Raw genomic sequence first — 17,576 nt, 5'->3', positions numbered from 1 at the left:
GGAATACCTTGGGCTTACGAAGCTAGACCGCGTCAGGAAATGTGAACGTCAGACAACAAATGGGAGTGGAGACGGTTACGGAGAAACTGCGGAAGGCTCGCCACACATGTTATGAGGAGTGATGAACATTCCGTGGCAAAGACAGCTCTACAGTTCGTCTCAGAAGAGAATCAGCCCTTGGTCATCCGAAGAAATCGTGGCTTAACTGAATCAGAGAATACATACGAATAGCTGTAGGTGTTGCCCCTAGTGATGCCTTTGACCGGAAGAAGTGGAAGAAGGTGGGCAAACAAGCGGACCCTGCACCGGTATGGTAAGAACACTAGAAAAGAAGAAGGAAGAATACCTACATTATTAAAATTAGCGCTCCTCTTATTTTATTGAGATTTAACTTATTAACGTACGCTTTTGGTAAAATGCCGGCCCCCGTGGTGTAGGAGTAGCATGCCTGCTGCCTCTCGCCCGGAGGCCCCGGGTTCCATTCCAGGCCAAGTCAGGGATTTTTCTCTCGGCCTGAGGGCTGGTTCGAGGTCCACTCAGCCTACGTGATTAGAATTGAGCAGCTATCTGACGGTGAGATAGCGGCCCCGGGCTAGAAAGCCAAGAATAACGGCCGAGAGGATTCATCGTGCTGACCACACGACATCTCGCAATCTGCAGGCCTTCGGGCTGAGCAACGGTCGCTTGGTAGGCCAAGGCCCTTTAAGGGCTGTAGTGCCATGGGCGGGTTTGGTGGTAACTGCAATACGCAAGTACTAGAAGTCCATAAAGCGTGAACGATTTCGTAATTATCTCGCAGAAGGAGAAAAATTATTTACTACCTATCTCAACAATTGCCTTTATATTCGGGCAAAACTAAAGTAAATTTCAGAACAAATAATTTTAAGTCGAAGAGTACATGGAAAACAGTTAATGAGCACTATGTCCAACAAGCCCGACAGAAATAACGGGCCGGGCTGAGTGGCTAAGACGGTTGAGGCGCTGGCCTTCTGACACCAACTTGACAGGTACGATCCTGGTTAAGTCCGCTGGTATTTGAAGGTGCTAAAAAACGTCGGCCTCGTCTCGGTAGATTTACTGGCACGTAAAATAACTCCTGCGGAACTAAATTCCGGCACTTCGGCGTCTCCAAAAACCTCAAAAAGTAGTTAGTGGAACGTAAAGCAGGTATTATTATTATTATTATTATTATTATTATTATTATTATTATTATTATTATTATTATTATTCTTTGTCGTTTAGGCCTACTGAGGACCACGGGGCTCGTATCTACTCTTGGGTGAAGTTGTTGCTTTCTTCTTCTTTCACTACTCCTTCATTTGCTGACTATGAGCCAGCTTTCTCTCGTCTATTATTATTATTATTATTATTATTATTATTATTATTATTATTATTATTATTGAAATAACGGATGGGTCTGTAGCGATCCATTGTGTCATTAAGAGCGATTTATACATTCTTTTCTACTACACAATAAATAAAATTAAAAGTGAACATGGTTGAAGAATACTCGAACTCAGGGTGCGAAATCGGAAAAAGATGGTGGGGGGGGGGGGGGAGAAGGATCGTAGGGCTTAACTCCTAGTGTTTATTTCAAACAGTATATAGGGGTATTATAATTCCCCCTTCCCCTTAAAGTGTAAATTTAAAATGTTTTTGTTTGAATTCTGTTGTTATAACAAGAATGATGTTCAATGGGAAGTTATTCCCGGCTTTCAGATGGACTTGCCAGAATGAAACATGAAATTGAGCTGCATGTGCGGAGTTCCCACCGCTGCCTTGTTTTATTGCTCAAGATCTGGCAGTCATCCCATTATTTCTATCTTATGTGTTTTATTGTTGATGTTTTTATGAAAATATGCATAGTAAAATACATGGATTTCAGTTATATATGTGTTACATAAGAACCCCCCTGGGCAATTTTAGTGGCGGGGGACCTTTGAGATAAAATCACACCCCCGCGATTTCGCACCCTGCCTGAACTCTGTAATCGGCGACCAAGCCACACCCAACGCACTCCAGAAGAAGACGTAACATTGCTCCCTCTAGGAGTGACGGGCTGGTCTTATATGCCGTGATATTACTGTAGAAGGTGTCTTTGACTGCCTGAAGTAATGTTTGTTCGTTTGTTGGTGGTTTTTTTTCAGGTGATTTTAAGTCAGGAACATTGAAGGGCATAACAGTCTGTGATGAAGATGTGTGTATGTATACTCCAAAACAGCAGTTTAGGATATTCGTGGTCCCAACAACTCATTTACCTATTGTTTACATCTGTGGGTTAAGGATTCTGACACTGCGTATTCAAACCCGAAAGAGGTAGTCTGATATTGCAAGAGCGGGAAAAGTCCATGAACATTCCTTGTCGCACGATATCGGTATGTAAAAAGCCACTGGAGGCGTATTTAACCGACACAATTAATTAAAATTTCTGTATTCTGTTGCCCAAATCGAGTTCTGATTGCTCTGCCACGTGGTAGTGGAACACGAAACTTCAGTGTCAATGTTCAGGCAGCATAAGTGAAATGGCATCAGATCAATATTATGATACGATACGATACGATAAAATAAAATCTTGAGTAACATTCATATATTCTTCTTCAGGAAGTGTGACACGAGTATATATGTTGTAAAAGTAACTAGTTAAATATCAAGGAATAAATAGACTCATCGAACCTCTTCCGTACAGGATATGGAGGCCCTTTGAAATGTGGAAGGTGAACACTTCCACTATTCCTAACCTCGGCTCTGAGCGGGATGAACCCCCCAGGAATTAACCTGGTTGGCCTAATCATACTTGAATGAATTTCAGAACCATGTTCCTGCCCAGAAGTGGACGTCTCGTTTCGCACAGTCTGCCATTAAGACCAAGTCGTCAGCATAGGCCAAACTGCTTACAACACCTCCACCTAACTGAATCCCTCCCTGCCACCTTATACCTTTCAGCAGATGATCCATGTAAACTACGAACAGGAAAGGTGAAAGATTACAGCCTTGTCTAACCCCTGTAAGTACCCTGAACCAAGAACATAAATGCCTTTGATTAATTTTAATAATCTACCTTTAATTCCATAGTCCCCCAGTATAGTGAACATCTTTTCCCTCGGCACCCTGTCATATGCTTTCTCTAGATCTACGAAACATAAACACAACTGCCTATTCCTCTCGTAGCATTTTTCAATTACCTGGCGCATACTGAAAATCTGATCCTGACAGCCTCTCTGTGGTCTGAAACCACACCGGTTTTCATCCAACTTCCTCTCAACGACTGATCGCACCCTCCCTTCCAAGATGCCAGTGAATACTTTGCCTGGTATACTAATCAGTGAGATACCTCAATAGTTGTTGCAATCCTTCCTGTTCGCTTGCTTATAGATAGGTGCAATTACTTCTTTTGTCCAACCTGAAGGTACCTTACCAACACTCCACGCTAATTCTACTACTCTATGAAGCCATTTCATCCCTGCATTCCCTCTATACTTCACCATTTCAGGTCTAATTTCATCTATTCCTGCTGCCTTTTGACAATGGAGTTTGTTTTACCATCCTTTCCACTTCCTCAAGCATAATTTCACCAACATCATTTTCCTCCACCCCATAAGCTTGGATGTTTGCAACACCACCAGGATGATTTCCTTTTACATTGAGAAGATGTTCAAAATATTCCCTACACTCTCCAGTGATTCCCTGGGATCTATTATGAGTTCATCTGAATTACTCAAAACACTGTTCATTTCCTTTTTCCCTCCCTTCCTAAGATTATTACTGTCCAGAAAGGTTTCCCTGCTGCTTGACCCAGCCTTTCCAGGTTATTACCAAAATCTTCCCACTACTTCTTTTTGGATTCAACAACTATTTGTTTCGCTCTGTTTCTTTCATCTACGTATAAATCCCTGTCTGCCTCGGCCCTTATTTGGAGCCATTTCTGATAAGCCTTCTGTTTACGTTTACAGGCTGCTCTCACTTCATCATTCCACCAAGATGTTCGCCTTTTCCCGTCTTTACACACAGTTGTTCCTAGGCATTCCCTTGTTCTTTCTACTACAGCATCCCTATATGCCACCCATTCACTTTCTATATCCTGAACCTGCTTACTGTCTACTGTTCGAAACTTCTCACTAATCATATCCATGTACTTATTAATTCTACATACGCCTGATATATAACGCGGTGTCATGATGTACCACTAATTTAAAGGGAAATGCATTTAATTTTCTAACTACAAAAACGTAATATTGGAATTAGACAGACCTGTAATTGCGCTTATTGATGTGGCGACATTTTGGCTGCATTAAGCAAGCCAGCAACCTCCGACATAGCCCCTCATAATTATAGGGGGCATTCTTCCCTTAAATACTATCTTATCTGTTATACTGACTCTGCACTTTTCTTGACGCAACTCAAATTACTTTTCCCGAACCCTACCTAATAGAATAACAGATTTTGTTATGCAGATAACACATATGGACCACACCGCTCCGTTATCGGCCACACAACTGACAAAATCGTGGAAAGCTCCTATCTCCTTTTTGTCAGGTGTCAACGAAATGTGAATGACCGTGGGACAAATAATTTCAAAGATCTATCTAGGACTTGATTGCCTTCCTAGCAGAAGTTAATAAATCCTACATAAAGCCACTATGATATTTCCACCTACCAGGACGAATTGTCGTAACTAAAATGTTTTAAAATCTGAGTTGTCTCTATTTCTCATTAATACATTACCAATTTCCTATCTCTCAAGTTAACTGGCTTTTGAGATTTCCAAGTCTAGCTTCTAGCACCTTAATTTTGGTAAGTCTTATTCATGATCTCGAGAGTCGCAGGTTCGCCCTCTCGGAACGATGACAAGTGAGTGAGTCTCTCGTTCTGAGAATGGATATTTATATGCACTCTAGGGACGCGGTACAACGCGTTATTTATTATTGTGCAATAATTCCATCTGTTAACCGCTGGACGATTTCTCTGAGACTTACACCAGAGATTCCACCTATTTAACTTCTATCTGGGCATAATTAAGTATATTTCTCCCTGTGAAGTGAGCTTCAGTGCCGATATCTCTGGTAATCCAAGTTACTTGCCAGAATTTCATTATTAATGTCCCAAGGTGTTCCGAAATGACCCCATCTCGCTCCTGTTGTGAGTAACAAGCCGCGGACATACGGATAGCTATTTTACAAAGATGGATACGCGTTTTCTTCCTCTTGCAGCTGGTCGTACGTACATTCTTTCAGCAATTTCGAATTATGGGCTCAATACGGACTATGAAGTCAGTTTAAATAAATAGTTGAAGAGTGTAAAAACAGTTATGTGACTTTAAGGAATAGTACAGACCAACTACAGTATGTTATAATAGAGAAATGAAGAGATCAGGAAGGAGGTGCAGGTTAGAAACAATGGAAGTTAGGAATGGGTATGAAAGACAGGAGAGATTGAAAGAACTTATTAAAAAACTGAATTTAGCAATGACAACAACAACAAGTCAGCTAAGAATAACATGGTGGAAAGCATTGATTGATAGTCATATGAAATTTAGTGAAATATGGAACAGAGTATACAGATACTTGAAGGCAGAACATGTGCCAAAAACGACATTCCAGGAATCATTAACAGACGAAATTTACGGAAATCAGAAATTTAGTCCGCAGTATGTAATGTTAGCTGGACATACGTAGAACTTGCGAAGTACTGATATTTAAAAACCAAACCAAACCCCATGGCACTACTGCCCTTGAAGGGCCTTGGCCTACCAAGCGACCGCTGCTCAGCCCGTAGGCCTGCAGATTACGAGGTGTCATGTGGTCAGCACGACGAATCCTCTAGGCCGTTATTCTTGGCTTTCTAGACCGGGGCCGCTTTTTCATCGTCAGATAGCTCCTGAATTCTAATCACGTAGGCTGAGTGGACCTCGAACCAGCCCTCAAGTCCAGGTAAAAATCCCTGACCTGGCCGGGAATCGAACCCGGGACCTCCGGGTAAGAGGCAGGCACGCTACCCCTACACCACGGGGCCGACAGTATTGATATTTACCTATGATATTAAAAATAACTACAGACGAATACAGAATTTGAAAGTGAAAAAAAGCAGCAAGAATTGATGAAATTGCTGGTTATCTGCTAAATGCAATAGGGATGTAATACCATATCTAAGTACTTAATGGAATGGAATGTAGCCGCAGTATACAAAGTAAAACATAAAACGGATAATTACAGGTCAGTCAGCTTGACATGTGTTGCCTGTAAACTCTGGGAAAGCATTCTCTCAAAGCATTCTCTCATTATATTGGACACGTTTTCGAAATTACTAACTGGTTTGATAGAAGCCATTTCGGTTGATGAAAGGTTACTCCAGAGAGGCTCAACTTGCTGGATTTCGGCAAGATATTCGAGATATTTTATATAGTCGACTGTATCACTATTTACCTATTCAAGGAATATGATAGGGTAGCTCATGAGAGACTACTGACGAAATTAATGTCTATTGAACTGGACATAAAGGGTTACTGAATAGGTGGCTACACTTCTAGAAATCAGAACTTTGAGAATTTGAGCAGATGAAGAATCAATCAATCAATCAATCAATCAATCAATCAATCAATCAATCAATCAATCAATCAATCAATCAATCAATCAATCTGCATTTAGGGCTGTCAGTCAGGTGGCAGATTCCCTATCAATTGATTAACTTCTTTTTTCTTATATTTTAAACTGATTCTGCAATGACTAAGTGGAGGACATACTGTACATGTTTTTAATTATATGAGGAAAGAACTAGAATCACAGATAAGACGTTTTGCAGATGATGTTCATGTGAGTGACTGCAAAGAGACCTTGACAATGTTGTGAGATGGACAGCAGACAATGGTAAGATTTTAAACGGGATGAAAAGTGAGCTTGTAAGTCCTCAGTTTTAATCACTGTGGTGATGGGGTGATAGTACCTCATGGGAGTACTTAGTTGTTAATGTAAGGAAAGGTCTTCATTGAGGTAAACACATGTGACGAATCCTCTCGGACGTTGTTCTTGGCTTTCTAGGCCGGGGCCGGTATCTCATCGGCACATATCTGATTTGACTTGAAACCAGGCGTGAGATCCAGGTAAAAATCCATTTCTTGGTTTGGGAATCGAAACCGGTGCTTCCTGGCAAGCGGCAGACATGATTCTCCTTGACTGTGGGGCCATATCAAGAAATCTACTCCAAAATTTCAATTAAAAGTAAATGAAAGTAAATGTCGTATGGCTTTTAGTGCCGGGAGTGTCCGAGGACAAGTTCGGCTCGCCAGATGCAGGTATTTTGATTTGACGCCCGTAGGTGACCTGCGGGTCGTGATGAGGATGAAATGATGATGAAGACGACACATACACCCAGCCCCCGTGTCAGCTAAATTAACCAATTAAGGTTAAAATTCCCGAACCTGCCGGGAATCGAACCCAGGACCCCTGTGACCAAAGGCCAGCACGCTAACCATTTAGCCATGGAGCTGGACCAAAAATATTCAAAAGAAATGCTAAAGTGCCTGCGAGTGATTTTAAGAGATTGAGTGATAGACTAGCAGAGCGCATTAATGAGTGTGTACATGAAAGGTTAATTGAAATGGATTTGTCAACTGGTTCATTGGGATATGAATTATTAGTAGTAAGAAGTTATGTATACATATGAATTTTACACATTATTTATTTATTTATTTATTTATTTATTTATTTATTTATTTATTTATTTATTTATTTATTTATTTATTTATTTATTTATTCATTTTTCACGGTTAATTTTAAGCATTGGTCTGGGAAACATTTTATATATATAACGTACGGCGAGTTCACCCCTTTTTCACTAGACCATCCATATTTCTGTTGTCAGAATTCTGCGGTAAATAAATAATGAATAGGCATACTAAAATTACCAATAAGTGAAGAATGTAGGGCCTATATTACATTCGCTAGAACATCGAGCTCTCTATAAGGCTGAAATTTGTTTTTAAATGTATTTTTTTCCCTTGAAAGGAGATTCCATGCTTATTGCCGTAGTTAAAAAATAAAACTACGTCTTTGTCACTTACAAAACGTAGTTCCTTACTGCAAACCCAGGGAACTAGCGCTTCAAAACGTAGTTCCTTATTGCAAATCCAGGGAACTAGCGCTTCAACAAGAAGTACTGTGTAAGTTATTATTGACAGAAACGTACGTAAGATTGCAGTCCGTCATACCACTACTGAGCTCAGTCAGTTCAAGTGCTGTCGCAAGCTAATGTCGCCCAATTTGCAGAATACCTAGCATAAGAATACAACGAATTTCCTTTGTATCCAACCTAACAAAATATGCCCGTGGACATAATATAGTCTGTTCCGGTCATTTCGGTGGATAAAATACCATTTGATATTACACTTTTTTAGATTCATTTACACCAGGAAAGCGCAATTTGATTTCGCAGCATACAATAGAAGATGTTAAACTACACGAACTCTGGATATAGTATGTGTACGTTTTGCAGAGATACGCTTTATTTGTTCTTGTATTCACTTAGTGTATTCCCAAATTTTAGTTAAAATGTCCCTTTTACTTTGCTTTGTTACGACCACAAAACGCTACATAAGGGCGCTCGTTAGCCTCGTTTGCAAATCTTTTGTATTTGCAAATTTTTTTAATACGTTTAAATTCAAGGATGCTTCCAAATTTTTGTTCCAAGTTGTTGTGTGACGTTGTTTTATGTACCTTATGTACAAGTTACCAACGTTTCGAATTGTTTTTCGTGTGGCTATTTCTAGGCGGGTGCAACTCTTGTAAGGCAGACCCTCCGATGAGGGTGGGCGGTATCTGCCGTGTGTAGGTAACTGTGTGTTATTGTGGTGGAGGATAGTGTTATGTGTGGTGTGTGAGTTTCAGGGATGTTGAGGACAGCACAAACCCCAGCCCCCGAGTCACTGGAATTAACCAATGAAGGTTAAAATCCCCGACCCGGCCGGGAATCGAACCTGGGATCCTCTGAACCGAAGGACAGTACGCTGACCATTCAGCCAACGAGTCAGACAACGTTTCGAATACAGTGCAGTGACGTTACAACCCGGAGAATGAACTAAAATTTATTCAAATTCAAGTTTCAAAAAGAATAAATACCCGCTGAGCGAATACTGTGTAGTAATATGAAACACTCCGGCTCCATGGTAGAGTCATCAGCGTTTTGACCTTCGGTCTTTAATGCCTCCGGTTCGATTCACGACCGGGCCCGAGGGATTGTAATCATAAACCGTTAATTCTCTTGGCTCTGCGTGTGAGTGTTAGTATTGTCGCCAGGAAGCCTGCAACTTACACATGACACTGTTCTCCACCTCACTAAACACGGCAGACGTTTCCCACCTCCGTCGGAGTGTCTGCCTTACAAGAGTTGTACCAGGCTACTAATAGCCTCACGAAATATACAGCGTGCTCGAAAACAAGCAGCTTATAAAATGACTACGGCGCGAGATACCGAATGATTTCGTTTAAATTATCTATCAGGATGACAAACACTCTAAGGTTCATATACCCAGTTGACGTTGTTTCCGAACACACTGTATACGCATAAATATATTAGAAGTGTTTCGCGAGAAAAGAATGTTTGGAAATCGCTATTACTCCCTGAAAGTATCCGTAGAATTCCATTCCTTGCTGAACAGGTAGTAAGGTCTGTTCCACAGTAGAGGTGTTCGATCATGTGACAATTTAGTGTGAAACCTACAAATTCTGGACTAAAATCCATAGATATATTCTTGCAAAGTAAATTCTCTAAATCTGAGTGACGAGCTAATATTTGTGGTTGGCGGGCGGTTGGTGTACGGGAGGCCGGCAGGCAGCCAGATAAAGGGTCCAGGAAGGGTCGGTAGGGAACGGGAACACAGGCGCCGCTCCGCGCTCAGCCGCGACAAAACGTAAAGAGCAGGGTGGGGGTGAAGTTTTCTTGAGGAAACTGAAGAAAAGGAGGTCAGAGGCCGGAATGTGCCAGGTGTGGTCGTGCCAAGGCAGCTGACAGGACTGCTAGCTGTTCCTCCTTTGTCCTATAGAGGTAGCCAGACAGGTGAAGAACTGCTGCTGTAATGTGCTCTGTTACCTGACGCGAACCATCGCTCGTTCGCAATGCAAACAATGAAACTCTGTACTCGCAATTAGGCTTATTGCAGTAAATGAATGAGACAATAAATCAATCCAAATTAATTACCAACGGAGAACAGTTAGAACCGTCATCGTGTTGGGACAATTGTCCTGCCGTGTTCTTTCACCTGCTGTCTACGGAAGACCGTAACGTGTGATACGGAGTGGTAATAATACAGTCACTTCTTTATTCGGAAGGACACATTTACGCCCAGGTTTGTAAATAACATTTTAATTTATATCCTTCAACTGTAATGCTAATCCATTAAAAGTAATATTGCCGTTCAACTAGATTCTATTTTGCATCCTTTTACTGAAAGGTAAGGACTATCGCAGTTGGAAGGATCAAGGTTCGATCACTTGCAGCCACAGGGATTTTCAAACAAGCCTCCATATTTCTTGTAGCTCATAATCGATATGTAAATGTATATAGCAATATAGATTAATATTAGATAGTCTAAGTGTTCGAGTCCTATGTTCAAGGCATACAATTCCGGCACAATATGTTGACATTTCAGAGTGCATATATATGACAACCACTACAAAGAATTTACCGGAAAGTTAAACAACCGATACTCAGAACAAAATTCCGTAACTCCAGTGTTTTTAAGACTGGCCGATCTTGAAAGAATGTTAAATACGCAGCATGATTATCTGTCGAAGGTTTCAGTGTGGAATCAAAGTCGATAGAAGTACAGCACACGTCATAATTTGCTCGTCTGACACAAAAATATGCAGGAGTGTGTACAATGTCAGTTCCATGTTCAACTTTAGAAAACAACGATAGAAAGGTCATTTATTAGCTTACCTTGAACTATTACATCGGTAGTTGTCATGATATGAAGTCAGAATCGAACCAAGAATACACCTTTCCTTCACCTTTTGTCATTGATCTAAAAATGTTAAAACAAGCCTTGTAATATATAGTAACAATTTTCAGATTAATAATATTAATAATATTAATAATAATAATAATAATAATAATAATAATAATAATAATAATAATAATAATAACTTCGAGCTCCTTGGCTGATTAGTCAGCGCAGAGGTCTTCGGTTCAGAGGATTTCGGGCTAAATTTCTTGCTAAGCCTTCAGGAAGAGCTTTCGGCTGTAAAATTATTGTGTGTCAAGTTCATATATGTTATACATAGTAGGCCTACCCTCGACTTTATAAAATTGTGTGAAAGATGAAGAAAATAAAAATGCATTTTATTATTATTATTATTATTATTATTATTATTATTATTATTATTATTATTATTATTATTATTATTATTATTCCAGAAGACACGTGGCTGCAGTAAGTATTGCCTACTGACCTTCTGAAACTGCTGTCAATACCTTCTCCATTCACCTCTTCAGCTCTCGAGCGGTCGACTTGTTACGAAGTTTCTAGTTCGCGAACTTCATCGTTCCCTGGCTAGAGCTGCCTGGGAAGTGTGTTTTAGGGACGAAAGCTTGCTACTCGCTGAACATATCAAAGGCACTCACCATTTCCTCCTTTGCCCATTTCTTCCTGTTTAAAAAATAAATCATCTTACAAAATCGAGGAACGTGAAAGGAAGTTTTTTTATTTCTTATATATGTACCACTTCCAGCACATCCATAGGTCCTTAAGAACTACTTTATGTGGATATTTATGTAACTGGGAATATTGGTAGTAAGAAGGTAAATGACTTGTCGTCTCTGTTCAAACTGTGTTACGATTGAAAAATGGCTTCCATTATTGGTACCTTCGGCAGTTGGAGTCTTGTTCCAAGTTTAAGTTGTCAGTGTCCTACGTTCGGGCCTCGGATATCCGGGTTCGATTCCTGGAGAGATTGTGGGATTTTAATTGTGAAATTTAATTCCTTTGGCTCATAGACTGCGCTGCCCCTAATATTCTTTCAACTCACACACCATACACAACACCATTCTCCACCACGATAACATGCACTTTCCTGTAACTTACACGACAGACGTCACCCACTCTCATCGGTGGGTCTACTCTACAAAGACTGAATAGCTGGACAAAAAATAATTATATATAGTGAGATAGAATGGTTAACCCTATGCCTTGCCTCAGATACCCACAGGAAGTAGTTTACTGTGAGGCCATGTGTTTTCCAGAAGTCGAAAACCCATTTCCTGAAAAGGAATCCAACTCACGTTTTCTGGGGTGAACTGAGCAGGGCTCTACCGTCTCGATCAAAGAGCCCCTACTTTGAGGTTCCTGATGAAATTCAGACTGCAGGATTGTAGTTCATTGAAAGTAAGGTAAGATTTAAATACTTAGTATTAGTATTGATATAAGCCGCAGGGACGTTCGATTTTAGGTCAGGAGAATGAAACATTTGCCTTTTCTTTCTTTTTTACACATTGCAACGAAAACCTCAGTTTTCATTGAACTATCAAATCCCTGATGAATTCTAAAGAAATATAACCTAAGTCTGGCATACCTAGTTATGCATTATGGCGATTTTTTCATTGTCTTTCCAAATATGATTATAATTCAAAGTTCTCGATAAGACCAGCTGGTTTGCTCTGGATATTCAGAATGAAATTTAGTCTGACGAATAAGTACACTGTTTGTACCTGAGGAATCCGTAACTTTGGAAACGTACTGGTAACATAACCGTTATTTGAAGGCCCTACTTTCAATTATCTGTCTGGCGGGGGATTTTAGCCAAGTCTAACATTAATTCCTAGGGCTCCAAGAATTTCTTCAAATACAACAACATATCACACTACCAAACACCATAGATACACGATGTAGTGGGTACAATATTTTTCATTAGGTTGGCATCAGGTAATCAGCCGTAAAAATCGGCCAAATCCACGAGTAGCGCCAACCTTAAATAAAGATGAAAGATCAGGAATAGGAAGATAAATGAAAGATAATTAAGATGATTCTGGATTAGTTTTTTAAACGCGTTTCAGAAACGAAATATTCACACTTCAGTATTGAACAGTTAGGGCCTATTATAGAACATTTACAATATAAAGTCCAAATGTAGACAATTAGAAGTATTAGTAACTCGCTTTACACGTTCAAGCGTGCCTTTAGGGGCATCATTCTACGTTTTTGAAACATGTTTCCTTATCTCGCACAGTATTCCTATTTGGAGTGTCCGTGAAAACTTCCACTGTTCATTTCCCACAGACCATCTCAACTTTGGTATGAAGAGACCTGGCGTACGGAATTTTTCAACTACGAATTCAATCCGTGGAAATTAACACATTTAATTTAAATGCCGAAGAACTGAAAAACGCTCTTAGTGTTGTGGTCAACAGTATCCGTGTGGTCACCCGATCAGTAGCTGCCCCACTCAAGTAGCTGGTTCACCTTGATGACTCTCATGAAAGAAACCGAAGGTTAATATGAAAACAATTGGAGAGAGCTCCGTTTAAGAACTTGTTCTCTGCACCTTAGGAATTCAGAATCAGCCTCACGCACCGGACACGCCAGTCTACCGTACTTACTCCTCTGACAGAAAAAGACAGACAGGAAAGAGTCTTCTCTTGAAGAGATCAGGCTATCTGCCAAGCTACCCTACTATGCGAGACACCAATTAAAATTGCACAAATTACTCTTGGAACAGTCACTTTCTTCTGTCAAGCAAGAGGCAACTCGCCATTACTGTACTCATTAACATAACTGGATATTGAATTTCCATGGATGGGATTTCTCTAAATGATCAGCATAGTGGTCTCCCGCTCAGAGAGTTCCGGGTTCGATTTCCGGCGGCGTCAGTGATTTTAATTGAGTAGGCCCTGTTTTAGGGACTGGCTGCTTTTGTTCGTCTTTATTTACATCAGGGGTTGCCTGGCCGAGGCGGTAAAGTCTTAAAGAAAGAGATTTTAACTTCCGGAGGTGCACATGGCCCTGAGGTTCACTCAACCTACACCAAAAACCAGTACCGGGTTAATTCCTGGGGGCAAAGCCGGCCGAACGTAGAGCTAACCACTCTATCCCATCAAGTACTCCTCTAAGGGCCTACATGGCCTGTAGGGGGATGGCTTTACTTTGCTTTGCTTTTATTTACATCTTTCCATTCACACCCAGTCAACCACCTCCGAAATACGCAGTAGTGATCACATACCTCCACATATGGTTGGCGTCAGGAAGCACATCCGTCTGTATTTTTCTTTTGCAAGTTGCTTTACGTCGCACCGACATAGATAGGTCTTATGGCGACGATGGGACAGGAAAGGGCTAGGAATGGGAAGGAAGTGGCCGTGGCCTTAATTATGGTACATCCCCTAAAATGTGCCTGGTGTGAAAATGGGAAACCACGGAAAACCATCTTCAGGGCTGCCCGCTACTTTTTTTTTTTTTTTTTTTTTGCTAAATGCTTTTACGTCGCACCGACACAGATATCTTATGGCGACGATGGGTGAGGAAAGGCCTAGGAATTAGAAGGAAGCGGCCGTAGCCTTAATTAAGGTAGATCCCCAGCATTTGCCTGGTGTGAAAATGGGAAACCACAGAAAACCATCTTCAGGGCTGCCGACAGTGGGATTCGAATCCACTGTCTCCTCTGATGCATGCTCACAGCCGCGTGCCTCTAACCATACGCACAACTCGCCCGGTCGTTCATAAACTAAGCCAAATGCTCATAAAATACCTACCCCAAGAAACTGAGAAAAAGGGTAGAAAGAAGAAAAATAATGTGTATGTAATGTCATCACCCGGAGGCTGGTTAGATCCCCAAATAGCACCCATGAAGACTACGGAGTTATACGGAAAAATCGCGTAAATGTCGAGGGCGGCTCCATAATAAGGACTGCGAGACAAAATGAGCTGGAACATAGTTTGTCATTGCTTTCCTCACAGTGCTATTGCAGCAACACTGACCACTGATTAGCACCTTTCACAACATCCAGATGCGGTTGTCATGATCTGAATGCCATTACACAGCACCAACCATACTCAGCAGTTTTTATACTGTCACAGCCATAAATGAGACTAAGACGTCAATGTAAGCCACATCTTGCTACAGCCCATGTCAGAACACAGATAACAAATAGTGCATCTATCAGGAAATATAGACAGGGGGCAATCAAACTACACTACGACAAATGTCAGCCTCTGTGGTGTAGTGGTTAGTGTGTTAAGCTGCCACCCCCGGAGGCCCGGGTTTGATTCCCGGTTCTGCCACGAAATTTGAAAAGTGGTACGAGGGCTGGAACGGAATCCACTCAGCCTCCGGAGGTCAAATGAGTAGAGGTGTGTTCGACTCCCATCTCAGCCATCCTGAAAGTGGTATTCCGTGGTTTCCCACTTCTACTCCAGGCAAATGTTGGGATAGTATCTAACTAAATGCCACGGCCGCTTCCTTCCCTCTTCCTTGCCTATTCCTTCCAATCTTCCCATACCCCGCAAGGCCCCTGTTCTGCATAGCAGGTGAGGCCACCTGGGCGAGGTACTGGTCATCTTTCCCAGATGTATCCCCCGACCCAGAGTCTGAAGCTCCAGGACACTGCCCTTGAGGCGGTAGAGGTGGGATCCCTCGCTGAGTCCGAGGGAAAAACCAACCGTGGAGGGTAAACCGATAAAGAAGAAGAAGAACAAGAAGAATGTAGCCAATCAGATCGCTTCGCAGGTGAATTAAAACGGGCTTTAAGAGGTTATGTTGCTAAATCTGAACGTGAATTAAGACCGGCATGTGAGCCCAAGCTGAAACCAATCCGAAGTACTCGGGATTGATGAACAGTCCCTAAAATGAAACAATACTTATTTGCATTTTAAAAGAGATTATCCTTGATGCATTATTCAGAATATGCTTTCTATTAAATATTTTAATGTTTTAATTATTTAGGGTCTACAGAGCTGCTTTATTGAGGTGTCTGTGATTTACAATAATTGTAACTGGGTTATTAATCTATTCATGCTATAGAGGCATAGTTCTTGACTGCCTCTTCTATCTTCTATGCCATCTCCCGACACCTGATGGAAAACAATAATAATGATAATTAAAAGCTTTCATTCCCCACCCCACAAGGGTGGAGCGGGCTGCTTAGAGGGTGACGCCCTCTGTCTAGCCAGAAGGATGTGGATAAAGGAGATATTATTGGTGAAGGAGAAAAAGGAAATCAACTACTGTAGAGACACCTTACGTCCATCATACGCATCCGTCTCGGTCGTACCCAGATCATACTCAACGGGTTAGAGTACTGGATTCTCTTATGTGCGACGGAAAGGACCAAGAGGAAGTTGCCGAATTTACCACAACATTCTCGCTTGCAGTGAAAATCGACAGACACACAGCGTGTTTTATGAAAAGCTGGCCCTTATTCATGTCCCTTTTCCTACAAGTACAATAAGTTTACTAAGGAGTCTGATAACAACATTTATCTAGTACTTGCCCAATCTTTACATGTCACTGATTGCATGTGCTGTGAAGTGAATAAAATGAGTTATATTTCCATGGTATTGAGATATTTCATCTATCGCCGGTATTTTAAATAACATTATTTTATATATGGTATGTACTCTATGCTGCTTTACGGGAGCGAAAGCTGGGTGGACTCAGGATATCTTATTCATAAGTTGGAAGTAACAGACATGAAAGTAGCAAGAATGATTGCTGGTACAAACAGATGGGAACAATGGCAGGAGGGTACTCGGAATGAGGAGATAAAGGCTAAGTTAGGAATGAACTCGATGGATGAAGCTGTACGCATCAACCGGCTTCGGTGGTGGGGTCATGTGAGGCGAATGGAGGAGGATAGGTTACCTAGGAGAATAATGGACTCTGTTATGGAGGGTAAGAGAAGTAGAGGGAGACCAAGACGACGATGGTTAGACTCAGTTTCTAACGATTTAAAGATAAGAGGTATAGAACTAAATGAGGCCACAGTGCTATATATACTGTATTTACCCGGAGGCCCCGGGTTCGAATCCCGGCCAGGTCAGGGATTTTTACCTGGACGTGAGGGCTGGTTCGAGGTCCACTCAGCCTACGTGATTAGAACTGAGAAGCTATCTGACGGAGAGATAGCGCCCCCGGTCTTGAAAGCCAAGAATAACGGCCGAGAGGATTCGTCGTGCTGACCACACGACACCTCGTAATCTGCAGGCCTTCGGGCTGAGCAGCGGTCGCTTGGTAGGCCAAGGCCCTTCAAGGGCTGTAGTGCCATGGGGTTTGGTTTGGTTTATATATACTGTATCGATATACAACTACTGTAGACCGTGTAGGACACCGGCCAGCGCTCTTTGGCCAAGGATGCTGGAACAAACTGCATAATTTCAATTTATATCACGTCATAGCGTGATTGTACTGATTTCCAATTTGATTCTGAGTGTGAGCGGTAACCTCTACTGATGAGCCGAAGTTTCTAATGTTGAGTTTTCATGTGTGAATGTACGTTCCTCCTCCGTCATTTAAACATTTCTCTTAAAGAAGTAAGATGATAACGTGAATTGTCATTTTTTTAGTCGTGAGTTACATGAACATTTCCAGCAGATAGCCTGC

This window comes from Anabrus simplex, chromosome 1, assembly GCF_040414725.1.
Source record: "Anabrus simplex isolate iqAnaSimp1 chromosome 1, ASM4041472v1, whole genome shotgun sequence".
Classification (NCBI taxonomy): domain Eukaryota; kingdom Metazoa; phylum Arthropoda; class Insecta; order Orthoptera; family Tettigoniidae; genus Anabrus; species Anabrus simplex.
This window is presented reverse-complemented; position numbering follows the sequence as displayed.